The sequence below is a fragment of the Physcomitrium patens genome, chromosome 22 (genome assembly GCF_059467195.1).
Source record: "Physcomitrium patens ecotype Gransden chromosome 22, ASM5946719v1, whole genome shotgun sequence".
In the NCBI taxonomy this organism is placed as follows: domain Eukaryota; kingdom Viridiplantae; phylum Streptophyta; class Bryopsida; order Funariales; family Funariaceae; genus Physcomitrium; species Physcomitrium patens.
Genome location: NC_143431.1, coordinates 10,814,740 through 10,823,153, shown reverse-complemented (window position 1 = coordinate 10,823,153; position 8,414 = coordinate 10,814,740). Strand labels below are relative to the sequence as shown.

The 8,414-nt window shown below is 36.5% G+C and overlaps 1 long non-coding RNA gene across 1 annotated transcript; it reads right to left on the bottom strand.

Annotated features, from left to right (window-relative positions):
* Positions 1–1,699: 1,699 nt before the first annotated feature.
* Positions 1,700–4,799, bottom strand: LOC112274894 (uncharacterized). The gene is made up of 3 exons (XR_002967546.3): positions 4,221–4,799; positions 3,593–3,760; positions 1,700–3,412 (listed from the first exon to the last, which is right to left on the bottom strand). It is a non-coding gene; the product is annotated as an uncharacterized LOC112274894 (long non-coding RNA).
* Positions 4,800–8,414: the final 3,615 nt, after the last annotated feature.

The following is an 8,414-nucleotide window of genomic DNA, read 5'->3' as shown; positions in this document are numbered from 1 at the left end:
GCATTGTGGTTTTAGGGCTTGAGTCAGGAGGTGGCTTTACCCACATGGGGACTGTTCACCCAGCTGGAACGGCACAAGAGTGTGAACACACGAAAACCGTTTTTTCTCCTTCGGAGATCACGCTCCACGTACACTTGCTGCAAATCGCCCAGACCAGCGCCGGGGAAATTGCGCCACAGTAAACACGGAGAGTATTGACCCATTTTGTTTTTTTTCTCCAGCATGCTGCACGAAATCCGAATGTCCGTCGAGGGAATTCCATCTAAGTACGGAGCCCCTCGTCACCTCCATGAAGCAGCTTGGCTCCGCATTCCGGACGGCTCTTGCCATTCTTCGACGAGGGGGTCGCGCAATCTGGGCGTAAGCTTCGCCCAGTTCGTAAAGACGACCCTAAGCCCCACTCAACTGTCACTTGTCCTCATCGTCGCCGCTTCCCTTTGTAGAAATCGTGACCAGTAAGTTACTAGTAGGTTCTTCTACTCACTAGTAGAAATGGCAGTAGTTTAGACTACTACTAGCAGTTGTGGTGGTGGAGGAGTTTGTGGAGTAAAGTGAATATTTCGCCAAAAGAACGAGTGTCTCTAAATCAAATGATGAAGAAATTTGTATCAATTTTCTCATAATTGATAAACATAGAACAAGTAACAGTTCAACATAAAAGTTCACTTAAATTTGAATTCAATCATCTATATATATGTGTGTGCGTGTATATATATATATATATATATATATGAAGATTCATACATGAGAATGTTAAAACCCCATCCTAACCATTATGAAAATGAATATATAAATGTCATCTAGATTCATATCTCCATTATTGAATTTGAAACCAATGAAAACCAACCACATTCATCACAATTACCAAATATTTCATCACGGAAAGGTTGATTTTGTAAAATCTTGGGTCTATTTCAGATTCTGATATATATATATATATATATATTCACATATGTATACATACAATGCAACAAAATTGTGTATTATTATGAATATTGGCAAAAAATATGAATCTATTTCAAATCAAGAGCATGCAAAATAAAGTCAAAATCTTTGATTCAAGCAATTTCAATTTTTCAAGTAATGAAAGGCAATAGTCACAACCATGTGGCTTATTCCTCATTATTATTAATATCAGTATTTTTCTTCTTAAATATTACCAACTTATAATGTATTCTATCTGTTTGTAATTTTGTAGTTGGGGCATAATACATCCTGATCACCACACACACACACACACACATATATATATATATATATATATACATACTTATATGTATACAACACAAAAAAATGAATTTTCAGTCAGCATAATATATTGCATTATTTATTATTATTCCAAATCATTCAGTGACTTTGTCTCTTAATGTTAATTCAAAATTTGAGATGAGTTGCATTATGCTGCACGAGTCACTGCGGTAGTAACTCAATTTGAAGGTCAGAATAGAGCATTAGATTACTGGGGTAAAAATGTCTGCTTATTAATCAACTTCTTTACCTGCTGTGTTATGGATAATAAGTAGTAACAAATTCTGAACTAATGTTTTTTTTTTTTTTTTTTGTAAGCTTTAAAATTGCTCTAAGTTGCGTAGTGAGGCAATGCACTACTACCTATTAATCACTCCATCAGTTTTAAAGCCATTATTGTATATTTATACATATATTTATGTTCAGAGGCACGCACACACATTCCGATACATGAGAAATTGGAAAATTGCATTGTCAATTCGATTTTTTCACATACAATTCATGTAACAATTGCCCTTTAAAAAGAAAAGAAAAACCAAGTAGAAAATTGTTCCAATCTACAACAAACGAGAGGCCTATAAAACAAAAGGAATCAGCAGCGCATCGTTGTATTTTTCTACTCTTTAGTGTTTAGTGGAAACAAAAAGATGACGTAAGTTTTTCGGTCATGGTGAGGAATTGAGCAGCACAAGCAGAGGGACCAGCGGCGGAGGAGGTGGAGGAGCAGCACCAGCAGCAGGACGTGTGAAATCTAAACGACGAGGGAGCCGAAGACCAGCTCGTCGAAGATCCAGAAAAAGCAAAGAAGAAGTAGAGAAGAAGTAGCAGCAGTAGAGGAACAAGAAGGAAAGGCCATATCGATTTGAAGGGGATTATGGAAAATAATAATAATTAGAAGTAGAAGAAGTTCCGTCGGATCCACCACGTGTAGAAAGATTTTGTCTGAAACCGGAAATGAGAATGAAAGATTGAGACCGGATTGCGAAGGCAGATCGCCGATTCAGCCTTCGATCGCCATGACAGCAGCAGAGAGGGGAGCAAGTAGAAGACGGAGCAATCACGCCCCCATGAGCAACCAATCAATCAAGGCCACAGCGATCCCCGTGGCCCATCAATCCATCCCATCCCATATTCGCCATGCTGCTGCGGAGAAGCGTGGTGGAAACGGCACTGGACTTGACGGATTTAGGCAGTCATTAGCGCAATTTCCGCCCACCCAGGGAAAGCTGGGCTGAGCTTGCTGCTCATGGATCGAGGGCAGCTGCTGCAACACCAGCGTCATCGTCGTTGTCGTCGGCATCATGTGTTTTTTATTTTTTTATTTTTAATTCTATATTGGTTTCTGCTCCTTTCCTTGCGCTGCTTTCGGCTGTTTCCTACTTGTTTCGTTCCACCCTGATTCCAAACCACAGCTTTTTCTAGGGGCCCCAGTATCATGGTGGCGATGGAAAGAAGCGGCATCTGCTCTCGTTGGGCCCCACAATTGGGTTTTGCTGTCCCTCCTCCACCTCCATCTCCTCCTCTGACGCTCTCTTGTTCCTGACATGACTGGCTCCCCCCCTTCTCTCTCTTTCTCTGACAAAGTCGGTTGAAACTGGTCTGTTCAAACTTGGTCGCGGCCAACAAGGATCTCATGACCTTCCTCCTCCTTCGCCATCTCCATCCAAGTCACCATGCAACTCATCACAAACCTTGCAACGCAAACCGCGCTGCTTCTGGAACGAAAATTGTACACTGTACAGGAGCATCCGAGATGGAAGATCTCTGCCAGCCTGCCAAGACCAACCTCGAGAACCCAGATCGACGGCCGAAAAATTGCATGTGTCTTAATAGAAACACGAATTCCTCTCAATTAGGGGGGGGGGGAGAAGCCCATAACACTTATCACACCATTAGAGTAATTAAGCAGTAGTACGCACGGGACTCAATCATCAACCGTCGATTGGCTCAAGAAACGATTCCAGTTGCATGAAGTCATTTTAAATCCCTGTTTTCTTTTTTTCAAATAATCACAACCAAGGTCAGAGAAACGTACCGCTACATGGTTTTTCGCTGCACCCACGTTACTCGAGGTACCGCATTGGTAACTAGAGGGGCTGGAGTTATGAACATTTTGGAGAATCCCCCACCTCACTCGTTTCCTGTTTGCGACTTGATCAAAGACCTGTAGAAGGCCGTGTCAGGATTTCCTTCTCAGGAAATCACTGCCAGCTTATTTAAATAGAATTGAACAAGAAAAAAGGAAAATTTCTTCCCGAGAAGAGAGCGAGAGAGAATTTAAGATGGGGCCCAATGGATGAGAGACTGGACACAATAAAGCGATTGATGTAGGGGAGAGGGTTACTAAATTCGTAGTAGCTGGGCATCTTTACAGCCTTCCCCATGCTCGATTTCTTCGGATAATTGTTTAGGTATCAACGCTTGCCAGTCCAGCATTCACTCTTCATGTCCTCTTCTGCCGAACGATCTCTCCAGGCTTCGTATATTTCGGTGGCACCCGAGACCCTTCGATCTGCTTGGTAATCGACACATGTGGGGTGGCGAAGTGGTAAAATACAGAAACAAGATCTCAAGCAAATTGGCCCCTACAAGTTAGCTTCTCCACTATCTGAATCAACTGTATTAAGCTCAATTGCAGGAAATCAAAAGAGGCGAAAAAACAAAACAAAACAAAACAAAAAGGAAGTGGAAAAGGAAATCCGGAAGCCCCACACCCAGTCAGGTTTGACTTGCTATGAACTTAGCAGGCGGGTGTAATAATGCCGTGAAAGCTAAAAGGAAGATGGAACCTCCGCTAGTGCTCCATCGATCTCCCCAAAAATCAAAAATTATGTAAAGAAATCTCTAAATAAATAAAAATAAATAAAGAAACGGATGCTCAGATTCACATGCGACCTGCCAGCGCCCGGATCAAGGGACGCGTGGACTGGAGTGATGTGGGAGGAAGGGGAAGGGGAGGGGAGTTAAAACACCTTAAAAGGTTTCTAGTTCCGCAATTGTTACTCGTCCAGAGCAGCTTGTGGTTGAGCCTTGAATGAGGGGACGGACGCACCACAGCAGCAGCACCTCTGACGACGGATACAAACAACCAAAACATGGAGAATGCGGTGCAAATCAATTGCGCTTTTCTCCAGGCGTTCTTTACTCTGGATCTGGCAGTGCAGTGCTTCGCGACGTGGACGCCGACGACTCCTTCCTTGAAATGAGACCAGGAACAACCCCCCCACACACACAATCAACTAAAAAAATACAAAAACAAAAACAAATCAAAAACATTACGTGGCGAGTGAAAAATGATTTTCTCGGAGCTACTTCCGAGGGTGGGAATTCAAAAGCAAACAACTAAATAAAGCACTAAATAAAACATGAAACTATTGTCATCGTGGGTCGTGGTTTGGTTGCTTTGAAACCCTGAATTTGCTACAAACCCTAATTATTTTTATTTCAAGGCAAGTCATTTTGTTTAGCACAAAATTTGCTTTTATTTTGTTTTATTTTATTTTTTCAAATTCTTGCTGGGGGAGGATTAGGGTCAGTTTAAGGGGATTGAATAGTTGCCTAGCACAGCTGAAACACATATTTTTAAATTAATAAAGAGTAGAGGTTCTCTCCTGTCTGGTTATATTTCTTTTGCATAAATGTAATGTAAAACTACATCATGCTTTAGTGGTATTTCATCTCAATGTATAAGTCTTGTCAACAAAAAAAACTTGATTTTATTTTATTTTACTTTAATTTTTTTTGGTTATGTGTGTGAAAACATATATAAATATATATACTCGAAAGTGGCATAAAAAATTTAAGCAATGAATAAATAAACTTTAACTTCTATAAGATATAATCATATTTTTAAAAATATAATAATATATTAATAATGATAATAATAATAAACTATACTATGAAAAATCTTGTCTTCAAAAAATAATTTTCCACAAATTTTAGAAGTGCAAATTTCTAAAAAATTTCAACAAATATACAAGATATAAGACTAAATCATACTTTTCTTATACAAATTATTATTTTTTATTTGTAGAAGATATTTATGATTAATATTATTTTATTAATATATATATATATATATATATATATATATATATAAGCATGTGAATTATTTGAATATAATGAATTATTTTGGAGTTTGAATTGAAAAATATGAAACAACTTATAAATGAATTGTAAAGTCTAACATTCATGATTCAATGTACATTATAGAGGGTTTCAAACATCATATTCGTATAAAATCAAATAATTGGAATTTAACACCTAATATTTGTAAAATCACTTGAAATATCAAATCCAAAATATTATTGTTCAAATATTTCTAAAACTTGGAGGATCTATTGTTTTTTTGGAACATATATATATACTTGATATATATACTTTTTGGAGCAAACCCTTTTTCCAAGTTAAAACATGTGTTTAGCAAAATCAACATATATTAAAAGTCCTATAGAACATTGCCATGTAGCTCATACTTAGATAATATATATGGAAGTAAGAGTGAAGTATTCTTCACTCTTGTCAATGCTTTTTTAGTTCCAGGTCTTATTTCAAGACTTTTTAGTCTTCTTATCTTTGGCAATAGCCATTCTAGTTCAATATATTACCATCTTTGAATGATTTTTTACTCTTTTTAAGTAATACAAGAATGTATTGAGATTTTTTTTCTTTGGGATTTATATCCTTAACAGTTTGATAGGAGTCCTAACTCATTGTTCTTGTCATATTTTAAAAATAAGTAGATAACTTCACTTCTATTGTTATATTTTAAAAATTGCGGATTATTGACCTTTAAATAAACTCTTTAGATTTCTAACATTGATTTTTTTCTTAAAAAGAGCAGATTATCTTTCTTTGTGAAAATTTTCATTAGATCCTAGAAGTGAAACAAGACTAGGCTATCTCAAAAATCCAAGATCCTTCCAATCCACAAGAATATAAGGCCTCTTCATAAAATAAGACAAAATAGATTAGAACAAAAATGAATAGAACTAAATAGAATAAGACATGAAAGATAAAACTGAGTAAACATAAACATAATAAAATAAAATAGATCTAAATTAAAAGATGTAAAATCAAATTTTCTTAAGAAAAAGGGTTTGAAGCCATATCTGACTAGATACCCCAAAAGGCCTTGATTAGTCCTATTTATACCTTGTCTTATTATCCTAGACTTTCTAGAATGATCCTAGGTAGTGGACTCCACCTAGATAACTGCCTTAAACTTCTTTTTTAGAAGATTTTATCATAGGCTCTACCTATATAACTGTCCTAAATTCTTTTTAGAATGTTCTATGGTGCATCTTACTCGATCCATTAACCAAACTCCAATTCTAGAAACTTCTATGGTTCTAATTATCTATATAATTATCTTATCTATATCCTATTATAATTAATTCTTGTCTACTAATATGGAGCATTCTCATTTTGCTCCCTATGGTATCTTTGAATTATCTCTTAGCAATAGATGAGGTTTTGTGTAGGTTTCTATATTGCATCGTAAATGGAATAATCTTTCCAAAGAACTTTGTACTGAAGTTGTGGATGTCCACTGCTATGATGAAGGTAGCGATGCTCCAAAACGCTATCCATTTCATATTCTTGTTAGTCATCTACTACAACTCGTGGTGGTGGCGATTGATATCAATCCAAGAATCGCTTTGGCTCGGTATGAAATTCCTTCACTTGCAAAACATGAAAAATTAGATAGATCCGAATATGTGGTAGAAACTTGAGGCAATATGTGACATAAGAAATCACTGCAAAAATGCAAAAGGTCCAAGCTATCCAAGTACTAGTTTACAAATTTGGGTTGATGTAGCAAGTGGCAAGTTTCTCGTTGGAGAGTAACATCTAATTATCCTCCAGAAAGGACTTGTATTGTTGATGGTGATCCGTATATTACTTCTATCAATTTTGTGTAGTAAGAAGGCGGTGCCATGCCTCTTATAAGGTTGTTGTAAGCCGGTATATAAATTCCTCTATTCTTGGGTTGTTGGTATTGATGGAGAGTTACTGGCCTAATTAGATGCTGACTGATATTAAATAAAAATGGTGAATAATCGGTACTTGCTTGAATACTATCATAATAAATAAACTCTAAGGGTGTCAAGTATTCATCCCAATCATTATGATGAACCTTCAAAAATGCCCACAATATATCCTCTAAGGTTCGATTTGTACGCTCTTTTTGCTCATCTGTTTGAAGATGGAAGGTTGTAGACATTACAAGTCATATACCTAATAGCTTGAACAAGACTTACCAAAAAACTTCTCATGAAACATGGATCTTAATCTAAAATAATGACATGAGGTAATTCATGGTGACAAAAGACGATATCAAAGAAGACTCATGCAAGTATTGATGCATCAATATCCAAGCGCAATGCGACCAAGTGAACTTATTTTGAGAATGAATGTACAAAGATAGTAACTATGGTATGATTATGAGATGTTTGCAATAAATACATAATGAGATCCATAGTCACCTGCTTCCAACGTGCCGTGGATAGAGAAATTAGTTGCAATAGTCTAAAAGATGCTACATTGCATGCTTTGTTACATTGACATGACTTGTAAGAGTGTACAAAGGCTCAAACATCATGATCCAAACTTGCTCAAAAGCATGTCCTTGAGATTCGTTCTAAAATTTTCTATTATCTCAGATGTCTAGATATTGGGATGTCATATCTTTCTTAAAGTATGCGCATCCGGAGTTTAGTATTGTTGAGTACATAAATTTGCTTCTTGAAATAGAACAAGCCTTCACTAAGTATGTAATTTTGATATTATATATTGCCCAACTTTAATATATTGTTAATCATCTTGAAATAAGCATCCCATTGCGTAGCATCTTTCTATTTTCTTGCTTTGGTTAGATCTAAAATGATACTATTAATGGTGGTGACTTCTGTCTTATCTTCTGATTTGTCGTCCAAATTTGGTCTCCATGATAAACTATGTAGTATAGTATATTGACGCCTTTGTTTGTACTGAAGATGGATATTAAAAAGCTATAATTATTCTTTTTAATAATGATGCTGTAATTTCATATTTTTCAAATGCAAATATAGTAAGAATCGATGGTTGGTCCAAACAACCAATGGCTTCCTCAATGGATAGTGTCACCATACCTTTGTGGTATGTACAATTGCTAATTGCTTCCA